Genomic DNA, 26,387 nt, shown 5'->3' on the forward strand with positions numbered 1-26,387 from the left:
TTATTTATCCCCTCCAGTGGGGGTACCTTAGGTCTACAGCTATCACATTCGATTAAGGGATAGCGAAATGCAAGCAACGTTTTGATTCAAGGCTAATCATTAGCTCTGTAAAAGCCCTGAAATCCACATTATATTTTTCAAACGACTCAACAAATCTGTTCTAGTATCTATTAATTTTGATGAAATACAATCGTCATCATCATCATTCTCTTCTCCAAATTCAGTGGTACATAGGGCACACCATCGGTAAACCAAATGCAACGTATTTCTATCATCTGTTGCATAAAAGTAAGGCGATCAGTCCTCCACTTCAGGTGCCAGTCAAGGAAAAATAAAATATTTAAATAACCATTACAATCAATATTTCACGTTAATTCCATGCCTGCAGTCGAACCCAGGATTTCAAGAATGGTAAGCGAACGCGCCAACCACTACACGACCGGGCCGACTTTTTTCTACTCAATTTCCTAATTCGGGATTTTTAGGAAAACAGCTATGGATTCAAAAACAGTCGTCCAGGGTTCAGATTTTTTTCACATACTGAACTGTATTCGTCGGATACTTGGGCCCCGATTACAATGAGAAGTTAACAGTTGTCTTCGACTGCCTATAAAGAAGGGTCTGATATTTGAGTACGAAAATGAGTATATTTGCATGAACATTTGAAGCATCCTCGTCGGCAAAATATAATTGAACATGCTTAGAAGAAAAAAATGTTTACATATTCTGCTTTTCATACAAAAAACTTAATTTAACTTAGTAGATACAATTTAAGATAAATGTTAACTTTCCATTGTAATCGGGGCCCTGGGCACAGATCTTGTGCATTACTTGTTTACAAATAGTTGGGCATATTTAAAATATTAGACGGCACTCAGGGAGTCGAACCCCGCTCTACCACAACTTGATTTTTTTTTGATACGTCGTTTCTCCGCAGTGATAGGCAGAGATAATAGAATGCCATGTTACTCTGCATTTGCATACATACCTCGCTTCCTATACATTGATTCATCTTCTCATGCACGCGCGCTGATTTTTTCAACTTTAGGACACGTCCATCTACAAGTACTTGTTGGGTTTGGTCATGCCATGTCTTTCTCTCCTTCGTTTACTGAGTATATCAACAATTACATCGTTAATATTTTTAGCTGTTCTTTTATCGTCCATTCGTTGTACGAGTCCAAACCAACGCAGAGCTCCGTTCGTGATTTTGTCGATAATGCCTTGAATAATACACGGATCTCGACATCTGTGCATCTATCGTTCATTGTTTTACCACACAACCGCCTGAGTGATCGCATTTCGACATCATCCAGCCTGTTTTTATCCTTGTTTTTTTAATTCCATGCTTCGCTTCCACAATAAGGCTAATGAGTAATGCTAATTACTGCTAGCTAAACGGGTGAAAGCGCTTCTAGGGAAATATCACATTTTTTTACAATTTCTAATTAATATAGATCTATGAAATACTGTAGAGTAAAAAAAATATATTTTTTTAATTTATAAATTTAAATGCCTGCAAAAACAGTTCATTGCTTTGGCCACGCCCCTAATACGTCATGAGTCAGATAATTTTTTTAACTTTGTGACTATAGGTACGAAGGTTTTCACGGTCACTGTAATCAGTATGTTTCTTTTTTAAGCGAAACCGTGTGTGTTGGATTTATTCCGACGTTTCGACTTCCATTGCAGGAGCCACCTTCAGGTTTTTCGGCTACCATTGTCGGAGCCATCTTCAGGTCTATTGTTTGCGACTGTTTAAATTTCAATAAAACATCGCCATGAATCTTGACGTCACAATTGTCAAGCCCAAACATATTGCGTTTTTGTAAAGATATATTTTTAACAATTAATTTTTTTAATTATGTACAAAAACATTTCTCCACAATATCCATATTAATTTTGAAAATACAATTTATTTAATTAATCTGTTTCACATTTTTATATTTTTACTCGTAGAATGTGATATTTCCCTATTGGTCAAATAAATAAGTGGAAGTGTATTTGACATTAAGAATTGACAAAAAATAGCATAAATTATTATTTTTTATTTTTTTTAAATAGTTCTACATAAAAGTAGTTTCAAACTTAAATAAATAAAAAAATCCGATACAAAAACAAAGCATATATTTTCGTACGTAAATATTTCTGATATCTTCAATTTGAGTTTCCGTTGTTTCACCATGATTTGGGCACTTAGGGGTTGCGCGAATGGATGTTACGGACACGAAGCCTGAGGGTGAAATTGTGATCAAAGTGATATACCCCTGCTGTGTATCTACCCGACTCCTCCCCTTACTCCGACCCAGAGCCGCCCGTGGCTACTAGGGATGAAAAGGCCATTAAATAATGTATCAGATTATACCTTTGACGATGTACAACTATTTCAATTGGGGTGGCGAATTAATTTAATATGTTTACGCATTAATCTGTCTAATGTTATGGTACTCACATGTGATTTGTTTTGCTGTGGGTTGGCTAATTAAATGATTTGAATCAATTTTATGAATGGCTCAAGGATTTCCGTCTTAAAGGTTGATTTTCTTTGGAGGGAGGGATTTCAGTTTTCTTTCATAATATTGTTCGTACTTTGTTTATTTTTTATAGTTTTAAATAATAATTAGCCCAGTTATATTTCATTACGTGTTCATGTAAGTGTTGCTAGTAGTAAGTTAGTGTTGTAAAAATAAATATATACATTGCAAAAAATTCAATGCAATTCGAAACGTAGGTAAGTTCGAACGACACACGGCACAATAACTCGCAAAAAAATAAAACAATTTTCTTTTGACAATATTTGAGTTTGCCCTTCTTCAACTTATTATGGAAGGAAAGAAAGAGGCAGATAGAGCAGGTGGGGTATGGGACAGAAAAGAGCATCATGGCTCAGAAATCTCAGACAATCTGGTTTAGTGTACCGGGTGCAGCAGCGCTGATTAGACTGGCCCAGGATCGTGATGAATTCAGAATGATGGTCGCCAACTTCCGGTAGGAGCGGCAAAAGAAAAAAAAAGAATTCAACGTAAAAGCAAACACATTATCTTGTCGAGCAGAAAAATTTCGTTGAAGTGCCGTAATATTTTACCATTTTGTTTTACTTTTAGTGCTTATTTTCAAATTAAAAAAAAACAGACACAACTTATGTTGACGCCTAGTACTTAAAAGGTCCATTGCAATAATTATAAATATCCTATCAATGTGGTTTTTTAGATTTTTGCTTTTGAAAATTTCAAACGGTTGATGCAAAACTCCGGTTTTAAGTTAAATAAAAATCATATTACAACAGAGATGAAGAACATTAAAGGGAGGGTAATATAGAAATCTAGGCATCTACAGGGCTTATGATCTGTCATTGGCTGGTTTAAGTGGCCACTTTACACACTGTATAACATTCACCATTCTGCCCATATTTAAATATCTATATTTCTTCAATTATTTTATCTGTTGATGTTTGTGAAGTTAAAGAGCTGAAACCTTTATTTATTCGGGTGAGGTTCATCTAATTGAATTATTTCACCTACATACTAGGCAACACCTGAATTTTTTATTTTTTTTCAATTTCTATTCTTCTTAATGGACCAGGTGGATTTATCAACAATAATTGTTAAACATCAACAGATGAAAGAATTGAAGGAATATAGATGTTCAAATATGGACAGAATTGTGAATGTTACACAGTGTGTAAAGTGGCCACTTAAACCAGCCAATGACAGGTCATAAGCCCTGTAGATGCGTATACTTTTATATTACCTTCAATTAAATGTTCTTCATCTCTGTTGTAATATGTTAATGTTAACAGCTACCCAGGGAGTTAAATCCAGTCCTTGTCTACAAAAATTTGGACAAACTCAAAATATAGTTGTTATGGACAATTAAGAGTGGGCTGATAATCTTTTTATCCTAATTTTGAAATGAAAGAGGTCTAAAAAGTTGCCTTTTGGATTACTCGGAATGCAAAACGTATAAAAAAAAATATTCAATACTACTTTGGCCCTCAATCAGAGCTTCAAGTTTTCGAAAAAGTCGATTTTTGGCCGGCTGTCATTTCGTATTAAGTTGAAAAATCAGTCCAATTAAATCTTGTTAAATAAGCATTTTAGGGCGTGAGTTGCACTGTGTTTTGTAATAAACGGTTAGCATTGTTTTAACGAGTTATTGTTTTCGTCAATATTAGCCAGGCGCTCAACGGAATCAGTTCCGCGGAGTGTAAACTTTTTGCATTTCGGTAGTTTTAAAACGTGTTAGAATTCGTAATGTGATTAAGTTATATCTTTAAGAACAAAAAAATTTTTTTATCAATATAAATAATCAACAAAATGTTCAGACAGTAATAAACTTCAAACCTCGGTTGAGGGCCAAAAGGAGTATGGAATATTTTTTAAATAATTTATAGGTTCAATGTGATCCAAAATTCAACTTTTTAGACCCCTTTCACTTTTATGTCTAAAAAAATAAAAAACTTCATATATCATCGGCCAACTCTATGAACATTCATCATTATTATTTATTATTGCTGTAAATGTTTGTGTTGCTAAGCATTCTAGTCATGTTTCCGTATTTGAATAAATGATTGATCACGAATCTGACGGCAATTTTGTTTCTTTAATGAGCAAATTACCACCTGAAGAAAGAAATCAAATTGATAACCTAGTTTAAATTTGCGATATTTTGTACATTGATCATTATTGCAGTGAACCCTTCCCTTACTAATCGGTATTAGGTCTACCAGTTTGCATAGTATAGGGATGAGAATACAGTACAGGGTTAAATCTGGTGCCAAGCCATGCGGAATACAAGATACCGTATCCCGTACAACTGTAGTAACAACTGCACCCAACACAAACGGACCTACACACCCTTACGTTACACGTATTACGTCACAGGTGGGGTACATCCGGTTCGCGAGCCTTTTCCGGCCACCAACTTCCTGTTACGAGTCCTTGCATCAATTATTTATTTGTTTGGTTTATTCACGACCGACAGGCGTTTTCGTATCAGGCAAATATGATTGGTATATTATAAAATCAATTATTTTGTGGCTATTATATACTTACACATCCATATTTACTTATTTTTTACATATTTTTCTGGGCCGGAGGGTTCTCAACAATTTTACATCGATCGATGGTTGATAGGTTTCTTCATTTAGGTTTTTAAATAAACAAATAATTTTTGATAATCATTGTCCAATAAGTCCACTTCTATTCACTTTACATAATTTTAAACACGGCATGAATTCAAATGGAAAAAACAATTAATCTTGTTAATTAAATCGGCATTCACTTTGTAACACTTCATTATAAATTATTATGAAAATAAAACTTTGTTATTAGTGTTACACAATATTTATTATTTTACAACAACACTACTACAGTTTCGGGAGAGCACTCACTGCACTTACCCACTTAGACCCGCGTCTGTTCACACTCTTTTAGCCGAGCGATGTCTTCCCACATAATCTTAGACTCAATTATTGTGATGTTCACTAATATGCTAAATTTTAAGAAATAAATTTTACCTAATGTCCTTTACCTCATTGATCATGTTTTCATATCTGTACTTTAGATAACTATCCATTTATATGCTAAAACCTTAGATAAGTGGAATAAAACCCCCCTGTTCTAAGTTTCAGTGGTTAGTTTTTTTATTTTTTGTTTAAATTCTATGACATTGTGAACAATATTCTGTGTTTACTTTATTAGTTTTATATCACCCGTCGATGAGATGCTCTGCTGAAACTATAGTAGTGTTCTTGTAAAAGAATGAAGATTGTGTAACACTAATAACAAAGTTAGATTTTCATAATAATTTTAACAATGAATCGGCTATATTTAAGTTTTTATTGATCACACGAAGACATTTAATCACCAAAATAATGAAGTCAATACCTGGGTAATTGCTAGCTAATCTGAGTATTGAGTAATCTGGGTAAAAAAAGGCAAAACTGTACGTAACTAGTTTTGTGGTTTTATGTCTGGAAAACCTGATGTGTGTATTTAATCATTTTCACATATTTTAATGTATTATTGATAAATATTTCATAGATGTAAAACATCATAAGGGCGAAATATGGAGTTTTAGGTAGTTACGCTTATGACTCTTAGATCCTTTTAGCCGTTCTTTCGCTGTTCATTTGCTCTACATGTCCAAACCAACGCAGCACCCCTTTCTTGATTCTGTCAATGATGCATGTCTCAGTCTTACACAGTCCATGGATCTCGACACTCGTGCACCATTGTTTTACCACACATTCGCCTGATCATTTTTCCAATAGAGCTGGCATTAGAACTCCACTGTTTATCGTAGGAGGTTATCCTACGATAAACATATGTAGATTTCAGTGCACCGTTCACCCTGTTCCCGGCACTCACCCTCCTTTCAATATATTTCTCGGTCTTTCCATCCCTAGTAAACATACTTCCCAGATACACAAACCCTTTTCCGTGATTCAAAATATCTTCGTTTACACTGATCTCACATTTAATTATATTTTCATCCCTTTCAAAAACCATCACTTTCGATTTATCAACATTCATAAGCAAATCGTTTTTCTTGCATACATCGTACACTTTTGTTATCAAGAATTGCAGGTCTTCTTTGCTGCTAGCAAAAAGCACGGCATCGTCAGCATACAGAAGACAGTAAACAATTAAACCACTCATTTTTGCTCCCATTCTTAATTTTTTCAGTTCTTTCTTACAATTATTGATATATATGTTGAAAAACCAAAACAAGCCATTACTTTAATTGAATTTATACCAATACATTGAGGTATACGAGTATTTTTCCGAACAAAGATTTTGATTTTTGAAAAAAGACTCGATAATGTTGCTATTTTGCTAATTAAATTATTGATGTAAGCTGTCCATTTCAACTGTCTGTCTATTGTTAGTCCTAAATATATAACATGTCCAATTTTAATTAGTCGTTCTTCGTTTATGTAAGCTTTTATGTTATGTTTTTTTGAGATTGATTTGGCTGGTTTAAATGATTAAAAAGTCCTTAAAGTTTTATTATGATTTTTACCCAAAGTGGGTAAAAATCATAAGAACACAAATATGTATTTCGACTGATCTCTCAGGACGCCCTTCATATATTACACACTGTCCCATGTTTGACGCCGAGGAATTAAACTGTAAATAAATGTACCAAACTGTAAACAATATGGCATATTTTTCGACAACTAAAAGAAAGTAATGAAAAACAAGGCACTGCAGGAAGACATATGGACATTTTGAGGACCGTAATGATGAAAATATAAAAAAAAAAATAAAAAAACTTTACATGTAAATATATATAAAGCAGCTGATTTAAAATAATACAAAAGATAGATACTTTTTTTCTAAAGTGGAAGTTACGTGAAAAATGCTTAAATGTGATCTTTCACTCAGCAATTACAGTACTTGTAGTAGCTGTAACCAAAATATAAAAATACTTAAAATAAGTACTATTTTTTTCTATTCTCCAATAAAAAAAACTTGTAAGTTAGTAAAAAGAATTCTCAAAGATGATCAAATCGCTGAAAACAGGAAAAGTTAAATCCAATATTTAAGATAAAAGTAACCACTCTACGACCCAAAATTTGAACTTATTTTAATATTTAAATTTTCTTCTGTTTTAATAATTTAAAAATCTTCTACAAAGCGTCGTACAAAAAAAAGCGTCTCTTGAACAATGCGCACTTTTTTTATTTTCCCTACAGCATTTTAAAATTCCACCTTCGTTATTTATTTGAACATTTTTTTTTATTTCTACGTTTTTTTGTTTATAACTTTGCAAAGCTAACAACAGAACATACCCCGTTGTAAACAAGGCTAAATATACAAAAATAGAATTGGTAGAATAAAATAAATATTACGAGAAGCTTCGTTTCCTTCGACTTAAATCAGTCATGTTTATTTCGAGCGTAGAGAACGGTCGACTAATCTATTTTCGGTATCGGTAGTGATTAAATCCGTTGACTTTGGCATCAGCACCACAATCCTCGGTAGTATAGTGGTAAGTATCCCCGCCTGTCACGCGGGAGACCGGGGTTCGATTCCCCGCCGTGGAGAATGTTTTTTTAATATACATTTTGTAATTCTCTTTGCGCAAGTCAGATAGCAATGAAGAAGTTCACTGTTTTTTTGTTGTTTTTCTTACTTTTTTAATAATAGACTATTTACTTTCGGCCGTGAATAATTTGTTCAAATTGTAGAACATGGTTAAAAAATAATAAAATGTACAATACATATTAAGTTTATAAACCTTACATGCATATTAAGGAACATTATGTATTATTAGCACGCACATATATAAACTTTATATAAAATTATTATTGACTTCTAACATTTAATTAGCTTTGCATTTATAATTAAGGAGTTTAGGCTTTAGTTTTTTACTATTTTTTTTATCAGTTTTGAAATTTTTATACTTTAAAACATTAAAAAACCTCCATCTAAGGTCAGGCTGAGCCATGTTAGATGGATACTATTCTAACAAGAGGACGCTCCGTATTAATTTATTCATACTATAATTTTATGCAGATTCCGTGGTATTTATTTATTTATTTATTTTATTTTTATTTTATTAGGGAAATCAACAGTTCTACATACATATTTTAGTAAACAAACAGATATAGTGTATAAACTCAGAACTAATAACAGATTTCTACATAGTATACAAAGTTAGTAAAGAATATATATATTACATATCAAATAAATACATACAATTTATACATATAAAAATGTTATTTTCTATTAAATAAATATACTTATTTGTGCAATTTATTTATAAAATAAAATTAAAAAAAAATATAATAATATCCACATATGCACATTATGTATGTTGTCTACGTTAGTAGATAAAACGAAAAGAATTATTTTTTTTATTTGTTGCATTGAAATTACTCCACCAGTGACATCACAAGTATTGGTGAATTGGTTTTCTTTAAACTGGAAATCTATCACAAAACTATCTCATTGGTTGATTCACAAGACCTCGTCACGGCATTCAAAGTTAGTTTTAATTATTTTTTTTCATATTTTTTTCATATAGAGAAACCTCGTCCGACATGCTCTAATTTTTACCGCGTGTAAGTAAATATTTTTTATATCCAATATCCCGTAGTACTGAAGTTTCTTATCTCTTCCAACCTTTTAAAACAATAAAAAGCTTATTATTGTATGGTGTTGTTTTTCTGAAAATAATTGAAGACTCTGGTCTCTGGTATTGCAGGGTCCCACAAAATTTGGACCGCTGAGCATGCAAGATAGTTATTTTGGGGGCTAGGCAAGCAAAGCAAGAGCAAGCATAATCTGGATACAAAGCAATTGTAGTGTCAATTTAGTACCCAATGCACCACTGGATTCTAAGAGGGAAATGATGATGACTATCATCAAACCCAAAGAGGATCTTCAATACCGTAATGACAAAATTGCCAATCATCAAAAAATATCAATCACTCAGGTGGTAATATTAGTTAGATATTAAACCAGTGAACTGGAAACATATACGTTTTAAGGACCTCTTACCGGATTATGATGATCTTATTAAATCCTTCAAAGGGGATGAAATTGCACGCTAAGGAGTGGGTAGGAGGAGTTTGGCACTTTCTAATTATGATTATCCATACTCAGAGTACACCTGTTGACAGGAGAGCTCTGAAACTTAGCACTAAAATTACACACGCGAACCCCTGAAACCTGAAATTCAGGATAATAACTTTTTAAAGAAAGTGTTATATAATGTGTTTTAATTTTTGCTTTCGGAATTACGTAGTTTTTTTTAATATTTTCGTTTCCTTGTTAAATTACGTATACATTCCTGTATTTTAAATATACTCGAAAAGGGTATACACGTGCAGGCGCACGAGCGTTTTAATCTCTATGACTACCCTAAAGTAAAAATTCCTACCATGCGTGTAATACCGAGTTTGATTCCCAGCAAGGTCGACGAGAAACTTTTGAAACGTTATTTTTCAAAGTTTTAAGACTTTTATTGCAGAAATGTCATTTGAGTTCCACACTGAACAGTTACGAAAAGAGACTTTAACCCTTTCTCTTCAAAACGTTAGAAACTAGAAGAAAGGTAAATGATTTATTGTATTTATATAAAATTGTTAACGGTTAATTGGAAAGTTCAAGCTGTTTGAGTTATATAAAAATTAGTGTTCCTAATGGTCGTACCTAAAGGAACTCAAACATATTTCACGTGGATTCGTTTAAGGATAATGTGTCCTTCTTCAATCCAATACAAAAAATGTGCAGATTATACAATAGCACTGAAAACGTAGAGATTGACATTTTTGACACTTGATTGTTTAGGTTTCAGAAGCATATACAATATGCTTTTTTATATTAATTTATTCATTTTTACAATAATTTGATTTTGATAACTTACATTGCTAGTTTTATTTTGATACTAATTTTATTTGTTGTTTTTATTATTTTTATAATTATAAATGGACCTCTCACAATGATTATTCAATTCTAATAATTTGTACTGTTACTTTTCATCGTATTTTATTTCATTTTATTATTGTTTATTTATTTATCCATTTAAAATTAAACTAGTTTAAATATAAATGAAATTATTAAGGCATTTTAGGCTATGCCCATATTTTTAATAAATATTGTTCCAACATTTTTTCATCTAATTAAGAAATATGTAAGGTTTTATACATTTTTTTCTATTTTGTTCCTGCATTGTATTATCTCAGTATGAAACACATTAGGATCTACATATTTTTTATAAAATGTTTCTACATTTTTTTATCGCTGTGGAAAACATATCATAGTTCTTCATATTTTTTAATATATTGATCCTACCTTGTATTATCTCAGTAGAGAACGTATGCAACGCTTTACAATTTAGATATTTCGTTACCATATTCATTTTAGTTTTATTCGAGGATTTGTGTGGTGCATAGGTCACATGAGATGGAGGGGATTTGCTTCGGTAAAAGGTTTAAATGGTCTTATGCTTTACTTGGCTTATCTGGTCGGTGGATAGGAAAGTTCAGGTGGGTGCTTCGCCCCCCGGAACTTCTTCATCACACTATCCAGGACAGAGATGCATACTCTAGGGTAATTGTCAACACTGGGGTAACTCGGATAGACACAAAAATAAGAAACGTGGTAAATGAATAAAATAAACCTCTAAAGGAATCATGTAATTTATGAGAAGTGAATTTATTTACATATTCAAAATTACACTACCATAAATATTAATGATCTTATTAAGGCTTTTTGAGCTATGCCCGTGTCAAGTCGTGATAATTAACAATAAACATATTACATAGTAAAATTAATTTGAATAAACTTTAATGACATGAGATGCAATAGAATAACAATCTAGAAAAAATGTATAAGTAATAAATAATAAAATTCCAAAGAATACGATGCAAAAAAAGGAAACAGAAATAATTTTTAAAATATAAATTATACAAATTAAGATTCACACATAATCAAATATACAAAATAATGGTATCGTTAAAATCAACAAAATTATAGTAAAATATAGTAGTATAAAAAAAACAAAATAAGAGTATCATTGAAATCAACAGAAAAATAATGTACTCGTATTTATAAAAACATAATTAAAATGATAATAAAGATATGTTTTCAAGAAACTCACTCAATACTTCAGTAAGAAATATAAGAAATAGGAGTAATAAATAATATGCTCAATAATGTTATTAATTTTAAGGCGATAAAAAAATATTCGCAATCTAATTAAAAGATTTGCTATTCCGGAACGCCTATGTGCCAATTTAGTGACTAAATCTACGAAAAATAAGAATTTAAAACAAAAAACATATTTTGAAAACGTATTTTCTTACCTTAATATATTTTTTTTGTGGGGTTATTGAAATTAATATAAAAAGCAAGCTTAATAAAAACAATTGAGGTTGCACTGGAGCAAAATATAATTTAATTATAAATTAAATGAGCAAATTATTAGCATTAACTCTTACATACACACTGATTATGAACTTCAAATACACAAGTATTATGTTTTTAACCCCTAACAATACACAGCTATCAGCACTATTTAAATCGCAGTTTCCTCCCTTAACGTTCTATCCAGTTAGTGTGATTAACAGCCTGAATATTATAGAGGGTAAACTGACGGGGTAGTTTTTACTAAGTAGGGTGGTTTAAAATCATAAACTCACCTCTTCGTTACAATATTGACACATGTTATTATGCTTTTGTTCTGCCAAACACTTTATATATTTATTTTCTGCATATCAGGTGTTTTTCTAAGCGTGATATAATTCTGAATTAAAATGAAATAAAAAAAAAAAAATTCGAATACGTTTGTTTTCAACGTGTTCAAACAAATAAAAACAAATGCATATTTATATCCCACAAATAAATTAAAGTTACAATGCAGAAAGCAGTTAGTCCACAATTTCTAAAAAATAGATTTTTATTTTCATTTTCATTTATTTAATTTTAGTTACATTGAAACATTACAGAGTATCCAATTAATTATCAATACATTACAAAATATACATATCAGATTTATTAAATAGAAAAGAGAAAAACAAAGGCATGTCAAATTGACATACATATTACAATTTGGAAATTGCCCTCCTAAGGGAAATCCCACTGTCATGAAATATATGGACATCCGAGGCGATACGATTAAATAACACGATTGCTGATTGATGTTATCGGGTGTCGTCAGGTCAATTCTTTGTTCTGCTAAAAACACTTAGGCCGATTTCATACAAAAAGCTGTAATAATCAGTGCAGAGGCAGTTCAGTGGTTTTTGTATATTTTTTATTTTTTAATATACTATTAAACTAAGCTAATTTTTTTTTAATTTTTACATATCGTATTATCAGCGCTATGATTTTTAAAAGTGTTGTGTTTTTAAAATAACTCCGCGTGTGACGTCAGAGGTTTCCATAACTCCTATATCATTTGTTGATTCATATGAACCAGTGACGTCCTTCAAAGTAGTTCGTTTTTATTAAACTATTTTTTTTTTTTCGTAAATTTTCAGGAAACTTTGTTGTACAATTTAATGCATCAATTTTTACCACCTGCAAGATAACGTTTATTGAATAAAATTTTTCGTAGAGGTAAAAATCCTCATTTACAGAAACCCTATAGTACTAGAAAAATCTTACGGTATAGATGCTGATGCGATCAAGTTCTCTTTATAATTTATTGAACTGGATAAATACATAACGATCTAATTTTCATAAATTCTTTAATTTAAAATTATATATTTTAAAAGAGGAAGTCACCACCTCATATATTCAAAGTTTAAATGAGGTATCACTGAATATTAAATCTGGCAGTTTTCTGCAAAATGCATATTTTTGGTTGTGGTCAGCCAGACTTTAAAATATCACCAATATACCTATACCGTGGTGTAGTGGTCAAGACGCTTGACTCACGCACGGAAGGTTCCGGGTTCGATTCCCGGTGAGAACACAAAAAATTAAAATGTGATTTTTCTCAAGTCTGGGTGCTCTGTGATGTAATTCACAACTGTGATTAGGCCTCCTGGCCTGTTGTGGTGCAAAAAAAATGTAAATGTAAATGTAAATATATCATATAGTTAAATGATTTTAAATCTGGAAATATAATACATCACTTTAGTTTAGTTAGAATGTAAGTTTAGTTATACAATTGTAAAGCGCCCTTGAGGTGATTTTTTACAAAAATGGCGCTATATAAATCAGCTAAATAATATTATTATTATTATCATACATGGTAAAATAGTAAAAATAATAATAATACGACACGAAATGCCGAACGCTCTCAAAGTGGTACGGAAGGTCTGTTGATGCCTGTCAATAGTCCGGCTTCTCCTGAATGAGTTTTCTGTGGTTTCCTCGTCTTAAAGCAAATGCGGAGAAGTTCTTTAACAAGTCCACAACCGATTATCCAACTAGATCCTCACGCTATAGTCAGAGTAATTAGAAGGAACATACCTTTTGCGACAATGTTTGATTATGTCCAAATGCTTGCAGACTGGCTGGATTTCCTCCCTAGGGAGTTGTTCATATTTAAATTTATTTCAACAGAGAGGGAAAAATTTTTGAGGAGGGAATATGGAAGTCTAGGCATTTACAGGGCTTATGACCTGTCATTGGCTGGTTTAAGCGGCCACTTTACACACTGTGTAACATTCACCATTCTGCCTATGTTTGAACATCCACATTTCCTCAACTCTTCCATCTGTTGACTTTTGTGAAGTAAAAGGGCTGAAACCTTTATCACGTGGGTGAGATTCATCCGGCTGAACCAAATCACCTACTAGGCAACGCCTGAAAACAATTTTTCAATTTTTATACTTCTTCTTTTACCAGGTAGTAATTCAACAATGTTTGATTATGTCCAAATGCGTCAAATGTGGATGTTCAAACATAGGCAGAATGGTGAATGTTACACAGTGTGTAAAGTGGCCACTTAAACCAGCCAATGACAGGTCATAAGCCCTGTAAATGCCTAGACTTCCATATTCCCTTCTCAAAAATTTTTCCCTCTCTGTTGAAATAAATTTAAATACCTTTTGCAGTTTATATAATCCTTATAAAAAAAACTTCTCATCCACCTTGCTCGGAATTGAAACTAAAACATTAGCACGGTAGGCGAACACGCCAACCACTACACAACGTCACAACAAGGCGGACTTATCTCCACTTGGTTTCCATTTTGAGGATTTTTTAACTTAATAGTATCCATAGAGTCGAAATCACTCTACTCGGGTTCTGTATCAAAGCATTTCACACACAGATTTATATTATTCACCTGCCGGAGTTTGTCACAATGTCCGCATTGATTAATACGTTTTTTCAGACTTTTCTCAATATTATTTTTAGCACCAGATAAAGTTACTATCATCTTTACCTTATCCGCACTCAGTGGTGCTTATAGCACTGCATTCGTTCTCCGAATTGCAGCGTTTCTGAATGATTCCTCCTCTTCGGACTAGTTTCACAAAAAAGTTAAGTAAGGTTAAAAAATTCCAAAGTAAAATAATTATTGTTGCGTTTTCAGAAAAATTGTGAAAATTAGCTGTGTAAACAAAATAAATTTCACCCGTTTTGACAAAGTTGCAACAAATAACATTAAACTTTTTTAACTTGACTTTTTAAAGTGCAACTGGCTCGCTTTTACACGCTTCAGATTCCAGCCAGGGTCAGTATTACAATGAAAAGTAAACAGAAATATATGCAATTGTCTATGTACAATCGAATTTTTGGTATGTGTTTTTGTTTTTAATTTTCTTATTTTTTTATTTTTATCTATTTAGGAAAAACAACACTTGTTATAAAATATTTAAAAATCAAAGTTTTTTACAAATAAAATGAGAGATAAAACATGTTACAGACTAAAGATAAAAAATAATATTATATTATTTAAGACAAGAAAAAAAAAACTAGTAAGAAGGTTAAGGGATAAGGAAATTGAGTGGAAGAATGAAGGAGAGGGATTTTCATAACATAATTGACCGATTCAAAACTTAAATATGACATTAACATGAACATAATTAAAGGAACATAAATATAATAAATATTTCATTTTACAGTTTGTCAAAAAGTAATTTTTTGAAGTCACAAAATTATGTTGGAAAAATTGAAGTATTTTCGTCAGTTATGTGTAACTAAACATGTTTTGATCCTAAAAACATCAAAATATACACAATTTCGTTCACTTCTTCTGTTATCGGTGTACAAAACCTTACAGGTAATGAACTGAACAAACAGTAGTACTAAAACAAAGAAAACATTTCAAAAGTAATACTCGACTCGGAGACATTTTTTAAATTTTTGATTTCCATATTTCGACATGATATTACATTACAAATGTGGAAAGTAAGTACTTAAATGTGTCATAATTTAGCAACGAGTGTCAGCTTATTTAGTATGATATGTGCAGATGCGAGGAAAATAGGGTAAACTAGGGCGTATTGTGTCACGGGTAGGGTTGTCAGATATCTGATTTTAGTCTACCCATTAGAGGCAGTTTTTAAAAAACTGCACTGTCAATTTTTTTTTTAAATTTATTTAAAACTTTATGACATGACAGGTACATTATTATTTACAAGACGGACCAAATTAATTTATAAAGCTTTTTGGTGGACATAAAAAATATTCAGAAGGGTTCAGTTTTTTTTTAATGAGAAAAAAATACAATGTTAACCATATTATTTTTTTCAGTGCGACGCGACGTTTGATAAATTTCATTAAATGTTTCAAAATACGCACATTTAGAATTATCTAAAAACGAGAAATTTTGCGCTCTTTGGGACAAGCGTCATGTATGTATTTCATAACCGCGCTTTACTTGTAAGCAATGTTTGTTAGAAACGCACTCGGTGAGCATGGCGTGTGATGTCAAAATAAAAACTAAATACGGCAATTAACTATCATTAAAAGCGGCGGCATCGAAATCAATTATTTTTGTGTATTTGGTTATTAAAAAACATAATTTTTGCTAGTGAGTTCGATTCTTGGCATGGTTTATATAAAATGTTTATAAACAAAAGGTGTTTTTACATTAAAATATTGCATAGTCCCTGGACAAGTATCTGAATTGTAGGCTGATCACCTAACATTCGGGTTACAAAAAATATCATAATACGCTGTGGTCGGTATACCTTTGCAGTGCCCTTTTCACCATCCAGTTCAGATAAGGAATGGTGATGATGACGAGTGCATTTTATTTTTAAAAATGTACCGTCCATTTTTTTCTGGCAACCCTAGTAACTGGGCATTTTGGCACGGAAACACGGGGTAAGTCTCTCCACAATGGGGTGGCGTTGTATCCCACATGAAGATAACATGGGGTGAGATTGTAATGCCCTATAATGTCTCTACCCTAGTAGTTATTGACTTTGTAACGCCAATAAATGTAACATGATTAAATCAGACATTTTATATATAACCATAATTTGGGGATCCGAAACATTTTGCTTTAGAATAGAAACATAAATTATGAGTGATCATTTGAGTGTGCAATCGATACAATACTTAATAATTTCCCTTTCTCATTTATGTATTTAATGGTGCATAGGGTACTCAATTTATTCATCAATATTTGGCGCGTAATAAACTAACCAAATTTAACATTTTTTCAAATTTATTATAGTTTTTTTCATATTTGTCGGCGTGTATAAAAACTGGTTTTTCTTGTTAATTTATTTAAAAAAATATTATTCTTAGTATATTATAATAAATGTGGAACTCACCCGGAAACCAATGTCCACTAAGCCTGACCTACTGTCGTCTTAAAAACCGTTCAAAAGGTGAATCACGCGTTTTCTGTACCTATGTAAACAACAATATAATCAAAATGTCCAAAATACTGATTGCCTGGAGCGGAAGTCAAATTACTGAAAGAATTGCTACGTTGAAAAAATGGCGCTAGACTGGTCATGTTGCTCGCAGTTCAGACGTTAGATGGACCAAACGCCTCCTGTTCTGGCCTTCTAGGACCACTACTAAAAACTCCAGACGACTTCAATTGCACATTAAAATTAAAAGAAATAGTCATTTGGCTACTAGTTTTGTTGATTCTTCCATAAATAGTGATCATTTACAGCAAAGGGGAATCGTCCAAATAAGCTGTTATGCACAGCTTACCATTATATTTGACTTTCGATAATAATGTTTATGGTAACTATGTTTATGGGAAAATTAATTAAATAATGTATGTAATAACTTATATTCACATATAAGTTATTAATTTAAAAATACTTGGTACACTTCCACTTACTTATTTGACCAATTAGCACTTTCACTCTCTAATGGGCATCTTCAGACTGGTCTGAAGGTACCCATTAGATTTTATTAAATTAATAACCCAAGTATATTAAAATTATAACTTATATGTTAATATAAGTTATGACATCATTACCAAATATGAATTATAAAACATAATATTAGACGAGGAAATATGGAAGCCTAAGTATTTACAGGGCTTATGACCCATCATTGGCGGTTTTCAGTGGCCAATTTGCACACTGTGTAACATTTACCATTTTGCCTTTATTTGACCATCCATATTTATTCAATTCTTCCATCGGTTGATTTTAGTGAAGTTTATGAGCTGAACTTTTTATTGTCTCAAATGGGCATCTTCAGACTGGTGAATATTATACAGGGTAAGGATAATTTATATAAAACTAAATATTATCTTAAGTGTAGGTACATATAAAAATAAGTTGAAAAATATACAATACGCAATATTTAAATGGAACAGAGTGAGACAAATTATTGAAACATGTGTTGGCGGTGTACTTTAAGAGAAGATGTCGACATATTTCACGACAGTGGGCCTTCCCTTAGGAAAGCACTTTCTAACTTTTAATTTTTCTTTTTACATTTTGTTATATTATTTTAAGAACATAACTATCTACTATAATTTGTGATCTATTATTGTATTAAAAATGAATTGGGTCTTTTTTCTGCAATGTTCTAAATATTTGAATAAATAAATGAAATGAAATAAAATCTACTCGGCCAATTCCACGGTGGTTTTGCTGCAGATGGCACATCATCATCATTCCTTTTCCGGATCTAATGGTGCATAGGTCACTGCATCGGTACACCAATCGCAGCAAATCTTGATAACTTTAGTTACATGAAGGTAAGATGATCAGTCTTACCAGTCTAGGGACTATGAAATATTCTAGTGTGAAAACACCCTTTTCAAATAAATATTTCATATCGACAATGTCGGGAATCTAGCCCGAGACCTCTTGAATGGTAGGCAAACGCGCTGATCATTACAACACGAGGCTGACAAATGATGATGATGATGATGCAAATGACACAAGAGAGCATTAACCCAAGTTGTCTCTTCTTTACACCTGCGAGCTCCTGCTGTCCTAGAAGGCCATCAACGACAATGTTTCAGCCGTATTTATTTGTTTAGATATACGCCCAATGGGCATTTTTAAGGACATATTTATACATAAAAAAATATTATAAAGGAAAGTAAAAAAACATAATGGTATATAATAGACTTGGTGGGAGTGGAAGCGGGGAAGAGGTGTTTATAATTGATTTAGTGATCGTTTGAAAGAAGACAACTTGTTATCAATGAAATCAAGACTGGTATGTTTGTTGGCAGACCTAAGAATTCCGGGCATAGGGGAATGAAAACCATAGTTAGTTCTATGGTTATCGGTATGAAAGAATAAGTTTTGTCTAATGTTTCTAGATGGGATATTTTATTTGATTAAGCATTTGTATTTGACAGAACTTAGAGACACGAGATTCACATGAGGGTAGCTGAAAGTGCTACTAGCATTTTTGCTGGTCTCCTGGCGTCTAGTGATATCAACATACTAAACTTAGAAGCAAATATGGAAAAGAAGAACGTGAGCCTTTGCTGTGACCCAAAAAGCTTAATCACAGTAGTGAAATAAGTCACAGATTACAATTTCCCTAGTGGTGCATAGAACACTGCATAAGTACCTAACTTGCGGTGGACCATCTCATAGACTGAGATAAGGTGATAAGTTTTACACTTCATGTGCCAGATCAGGGGCGATAAAACAGTTCAGTGTAAAACTGATGTAAAATGTATCTCGTCGACACGCATATCATCGAATGTGGGATTATGCTACGCAGTAAACTGTACTAGTGATCGACCGAAATTAGTTATAGTTAGGCTACTGTTCTAGTTTCGGCTGAAACCGAAACTTATTTAACCCTGTCAATACCAGAGTAAAATATTATTTTTTTTGCATTTATAAATTCTTCACCTTTTTTTTTAACTTGCTTAGTTTCCAAAAAGTATGTACTTCAGGCATGACATTGGGGTCAGGGGGTGTAAAATAAAGGTACAGAGTACAAAAAACTGTTTATATGAAAAAATGCTCAAAATCGCATAAAGTAAAAAAATGCATGAGATTTTTTTTAATTATGCATAAATTATCAGTATAAAAATAAAAAAGAACTTGATTATCGTGAAGTTTTTTTTAAAATTAAAAACAATTAAGAAAAGAATCGTTTTAAAATACAAACGTCAGAACAAGCGTGAGTTACCAACATAAAAATCATATTGTTTTGTAAATAATATATTTTTGGCTAAATCCATGCAAAAAATGGGAAAATTGCTAAAGAAAATAAAGATATATTATTATTTTTCTTCGAGTACCTGAGGAATGACGCTGGTAATGAGAGGGTTAAATTAATTTATAGTTACTTCAAAATGCCAATAATTTGGCGTTTTTATTAATAATCATTAAAATAAAATAAACAATGAAATAAACGGCAAAGATTTAATGAGTCAATCAGTCCATTTTTAGTATTTTTTGTTTCATTGTTGCAATATACATATAACTTATATATAACAGTTATTCAATGTACGCTAAAGGAAATGTAACTTATTAACTATAAATGAATCACAACAATGTAAAGGATCTTGGAAACGAACTATAGTAAACCAATTACAAAATCAGTCCAGTTTTAATTTTTATGTTAGATCATGACAATGAAATAACTAATTATGGACAACAATACTATAGTTCTAACTGTGCTTATTTTTAACATGTAAATAGCAATGTATATTTGAGATACTTTCGTAAAAAATAAAACATAAAAGTTTTCAAAAATCTGCTTGTAAAAAAATATTAAAAATCGGTGTTAGGGAAAATCGAAAATGCCTGTCCGACGCGTGCTGCTGTGAATAATGTAATCCGGCACATCCCGACCACAGGTTTCGGCTGAGCCAAACTTCGGTCGATCACTACACTATACTAATCATCAAGAAGAGTACTTATACTCGACTTTGTTAAATTAGATTTTGTTTTTTTATTATTTTTAATTTAGAGTAGCCATGAAGTCAAAAACACAAGTCCGGGGTTCTGGTTCTATTTCACACAAAGAGGTTGAATAAGGTTCCATAATGCTGATTTTTTTACCCTCCAAGACAAGGAACAAAATGCTTGAAAAATCGAATTTAATTATCGAAATTTTAACCTGGAATAATCCATTGCAATACGGCACCCGCTGGCATTCATCATATCACAAAATGATATGATGAATTTTCTGAAATTTTTATGACACCCCATTTGTCACCGATTCCCGTTTTCCTGCTTAAATTCAGTTTCATTTAAGGATTTTTGCAATTCAAAGACACGCATTTATTTAAAAATTATAGCGCCCCCAGACAGGCTAAATTACCAAGTTATTAATGCAAAAAGTCGCTGTGTGTTTTTCTGACAGCTCCAAATCTTTATGTTCCTCCCTTTATGCCAATCCTATAAAGACCATATAAAATGGATTAAAATGATCTCGTTACAATGTTTGCCAGTTAAAAATACCCCAGGGTAACGTGGGGATAACAGGGCTATGGGGGAAGTCACGTTCGAGTGGTATTTACCCTGTAAAATTGTGTTAAGCTCCCCAACATGATACTTCCTTTGTGTTGAAATGATATTTGATACATTAATTGAGTCACACCGCTTTACTTTTCATTGCATATGCCACTTTACATCTTAAATATCTATTTGAGATACCTTCTGTTTATTTACGTGGGGGTATCTTAATTCGAACAAATTAATACAAATCTTTATTTAGAAAAAGCACGTTTACAGACTTCTTAAAAACATGAAAATACACCGAAACATAGTTTTACTCAGTTTTTAAAAAACGCGATCCAAAAATCAAATAAAAAAAAAATCAGCATTATTTTTTTAATGCGTAATAGTTTAATGAATATACTACTATCAGGCAACAGTCGGCTATCGGCACTTCAAGCCTCATGTAATCGGCCCTTTGGGTTTCGTTTTATCGGCCCTACGGGCATTAGTTTTCAGCTAATTAATAATATGTGGATTATGTGGTCAAATTCAAATTCAAAAGTTCAAAGCTTTCATTTTATGTCTAAATTAAACTTCAACTGTAAATAGGGTCTAGATTTTTAACCGCCCCTTCGCTCTGTCACTGCAGAACATGTAATCTAGATTCTATTTTTAATTTGTAAACCATTATTCATTTTTGTAGAGCGTAAATGTGGGCTTGATTTCTAAATGTCCGTGCACATTATTTTTACCTATTTCCTTATTTTTCCCACTGCGAGACGTGCTGTAATCTAACTCCCATATAATGAGAAGGTTCAGTGTTATTATTATTATTATTTTATATATATATTTTATTATTTTTTTTTTACAATAACCATAATAATAAAACAGAGTATTAAAAAAAAAAATATATATTTTTAAAAAAAACACAAAAATATTCCTTATTATTAAAAGGCAAAAAAATAAATCATAGAAAAAAAGAGTTCGTATTATTAGTTTGAATCCAGGAAAGTGTATGTTTTTTAAAAGAAGGAAAATTTTGAAAGTTTGGAATCAATGAAATAATTAAAAAATTTTGGGCCTATAAAATATGCATGTCTCTGTGCGAGCCTCGTTTTACAATGTGGTATTTCTAGCCCACGATTCCTTCTTTGACTTGATCTATTTGAATTACTCGTAAATAAATTATGAATATGTTAATTATTTTTTTTATTTGTTAATTGATTATTAAACTATGCCAAATTTTTATTTTTTTATTTTTTATTTCGTATTATCAGCGTTACTGCGCGTCTGACTTTGACGTAGTTCTTTTCCGGTTATTCTCGATCAATTCTACCTATTAGTCTATCCACGGCAAGCAAACCGGAAATCTTCCATAACTCTCTTATCATAGGTTGATTCATATGAACGAGTGACGTCATTCACAGTAATTTGTTTTTATAACAATGTTTTTTATTATTTTTCTCGTACATTGTAAGAAAACTTTGCTGTTCAATTTAATACTCCAATTTTTACTGCACTCAAGAAAACATTTACTGCATCTAATTTGCCGTAGGGCTGAAGTTCCTCATTATTTAAATTTAATATTATTTTTAAAAATTGCTCTAAATAAATCACGAATATACTGAAAAAATTGTATTTTAACCTTTTTTGTATAAATTGTATTTTAATAAATTAAAATTAATAAAATTGTATTTTAACCTTTCGTAATAGTTAAATTTTATCACAAATTCGACTTATCAAGAATTAATTCAATCGAGCAGATTTTGTTCGATATTTTGATAATAATTTATTAGAAATGTGTATCTGGGTATTGTTTTCACCTGTACGGGCTTTTTCCTCTTTATCGCATTATTTTGATTTGAACAAACACAAGTTGACAAAATATAAACAGAATACTATCACTAAATAGCAAAGAAATTAAGAATTCTATGGAATTATTTCTTCAGACAATTCGAAAGATTGTTCAATGTACCGTGAAAATATTAACAATGGTGTCCTTACTTTGAATCTGTATTATGAAAATTATTGTTAACGTTTTGGTAAAACATTTCACATGTTAGATTATTCCAATTTATTATTATTTAATTAAAGTTATAAGAAAAACATATTAGGTGTTAAAATAAGTACTGTCTGTTTTTTAGTTTAAAATTTTTTAATTCAATTACTTTTATTTTAACCATTTTTTTTTTCTTTTTTACTATGTAAAGTTTCACTTATTATTTTGCACAGCAGTAAGCTTTTTATTGTTTCTACATGTATACTAAAAAGCGTTGTTTATCTTTTAAATTATTACTTTCTATGTTTAAACTTACCTGTATATTTTTTGTAAATGCCCCTTGGGCGTATTGTAAAATTAAATAATTAAAATAAAATAAAATAAATAATAACAAAAATACACTTTTAAAAAATACATCTTAAAATGAAGCTATAACATGAATTTCAGAATATGCCCACAAAGCCTACAGCGTCTGAGGGTGGGCCATTCCTTTTTAATTATTAAAAAGTTTATGGCACATATATATGGAATGACATGACAATGAAAAAAAAAATTCACTATTAGAAAATGGAGTCAAGTTGGGGTAGAATGGGATTCGAACCACGGACCTTTGGTCAGTGAGTCCGAGACACTAGCCACAACCCGATTTAATTTTAATTATGAGCGCTAAAGTCAAACAAAATGGTAAAGGCTATACGTCATTCGAAAACAAAATTTCTGTTCTACAAGATATTGTGTTTACGTTTACGTCATATATATTACAGCACCCTCTGTTGGCCGGTCTCGCATATTGTGCTATGTTCAGGCACATGACCTTCCAGCTGATATGCAATTTGGCTGGGCTACTTGTTTATTATAAACATTTAATATTATTTTAAAATAAAGTGCATATTCTTTTTCAAAAGAAAATCTGGAATAACAGTGTCACAACTCAGAATTTCAGTGAATAAGTGTCATAACTAAATATTCCCGGGAATAGCCGTTACAACATAAAATACTTATTTATGTTTTTATTAATTCGTTAAAAATTACACTCGTTTAAATATTAATGAGCTTATTAAGGCTTTTTTGGATGTGCCCATGTCAAGTCATAATAATAAAAAATAAATACTAAAATTAATTTAATTTAATTATAATGACATGTGATACAATAAAACAACACTCCAGAAAGACAACATATAAATAATAAATAATAAAATTCCAAATAAGGCAGTGAAAAAAAATCTAATATAAATACTAAAATACAAATTATACAAATTTAGATTCATTTATCCTCATTTATAGATAAAATAATAGAACCATTAAAGTGAATTGATTTTTTTATATTTGGAATGATAATTGTGATATTTTCTAGAAACTCACTCTATCCTATAGTAAGTAATAGAGTAATAAATAATATGCCAAATAACAGTGAGTAGGTACTTAGTACAAAATAAAACAGTATAAAATAAAACAAAAACACATAGTGAAAAAAACATAAAAATATCAACAATTTGTTGATAAATTACCTGGTCCATGAAGAAGTATAGAAATTGAAAAAATAATATTTTCAGGCGTTGCCTAGTATGTGGGTGAAATAATTCAATTAGATGAATCTCGCCTGCATAAATAAAGGTTTCAGCTCTTTAACTTCACAAACATCAACAGATGAAAGAATTGAAGGAATATAGATGTTCAAATATAGGCAGAATGGTGAATGTTACACAGTGTGTAAAGTGGCCACTTAAACCAGCCATTGACAGGTCATAAGCCCTGTAGATGCCTGGACTTCTATATTACCTTCTCTTAAATGTTCTTCATCTCTGTTGTAATATGTTAGTAAAAATATCAAGTAAGTAAGTACAAACATAGTAAGTATTAATTTTAAAAATAAACCACACTTTTTTTTTGTATACATGTAGAAACAAAAAAGCATGCTGCAATGCAAAATAAAAGGTAAAACTTTGCAAAATACAAAAGAAAAAAAAATGGATGTAAGAAAAGAGTTTAAAAAGGTAATTGTAAATAACTTGTAAAGAATTTAAACAAAAAAATGGTATCAACAAATTAATGTTAAAAACAAATAATAAAAATAAGTTTACAGTAAGTGTACATATATAAGTTAATAATATAATATATGGTACACAAAAGTATTTGATAAATTAATTCCAGAAAGAGATAAGGTAATAATAATACACATAAAAAACAGAAAAAAAAATGCAACAAAAAGAAAGTTTTATTACGACTTTAATAATAAGTTTTAAACAATGCATTTAAGAACGTTTTAAAATTATAAATTGTTGTATTAAAAATGTCTATTTCAAAAGTAAATTTTTTGGCTAAGGAATGTAAACGCGATAGAAGAGGAGTGTAAGGAGTGTAAGGAATGTACATTACAAGACCATGAAAAATTATCAAAAATTGATGTTATATTGAGTTTTTCTACTGACATTTCTTGGTGGAACTGCATTTTAATTATAATAATAAAAATACTTTATAGTTTTATTCCACTTTTATTTATAATTATTTTATAATTTTTTTACCAGTGACCGGGTTTCGTCGTGACCGACATCACCAGTCTGACGATGTCGGTCACGACGAAACCCGGTCACTGGTAAAAAAATTATAAAATAATTATAAATAAAAGTGGAATAAAACTATAAAGTATTTTTATTATTATAATTAAAAATTGATGTGATTGAGATATTAATGTGATTCGTTATGCACCAATTGGAGTGGATAGAAATTATGATTATTATTATTAATTTATTGTTACCATTTAATTTTTGCAAATGTTACCATTTTTTTCCAGTTTAGTTCCATAAATTTATCTAGACGCATACAGTTCCGGGATATACCTTGGAACTAGGAGCCTATCTGATAAATATCGCCATAAAGTGAAAGTCCCTTGTACGTACAGTAGGTACTTTGTATGGAGTAGAAAGAGCCTTATACTGGGAACGTAGATAGCGAGAGGCCTCCCAAGAAGTCTGGAGGGAGGGTAAGGTGCCACAAATCCAGGGTAGGATTGAGTATATGTTTACGTAATTATTATTTTAATTGTTACTTTTTTTTTAAATGCAAAAATATAAATATTTGCGTCTTTATAATTTATATGAATATTTCAATTTTGAGTCTATTTTT

At 31.1% G+C, this 26,387-nt stretch overlaps 1 protein-coding gene and 1 non-coding gene across 2 annotated transcripts in view; both read left to right on the forward strand.

Moving 5' to 3' along the window:
- The window catches only part of LOC148281147 (paired box protein Pax-6-like), a gene marked incomplete at its 5' end in the record, with an annotated part of 95,684 nt that overhangs the window by 15,499 nt on the left and 53,798 nt on the right, over window positions 1–26,387 (forward strand). The window lies entirely within an intron of this gene.
- TRNAD-GUC (transfer RNA aspartic acid (anticodon GUC)) lies at window positions 7,982–8,053 on the forward strand. The gene has a single exon. It is a non-coding gene; the product is annotated as a tRNA-Asp (tRNA).

This window comes from Micrasema longulum, unplaced genomic scaffold (genome assembly GCF_059751315.1).
Source record: "Micrasema longulum isolate JH-2025_06_02 unplaced genomic scaffold, ASM5975131v1 h1tg000492l, whole genome shotgun sequence".
Lineage (NCBI taxonomy): Eukaryota > Metazoa > Arthropoda > Insecta > Trichoptera > Brachycentridae > Micrasema > Micrasema longulum.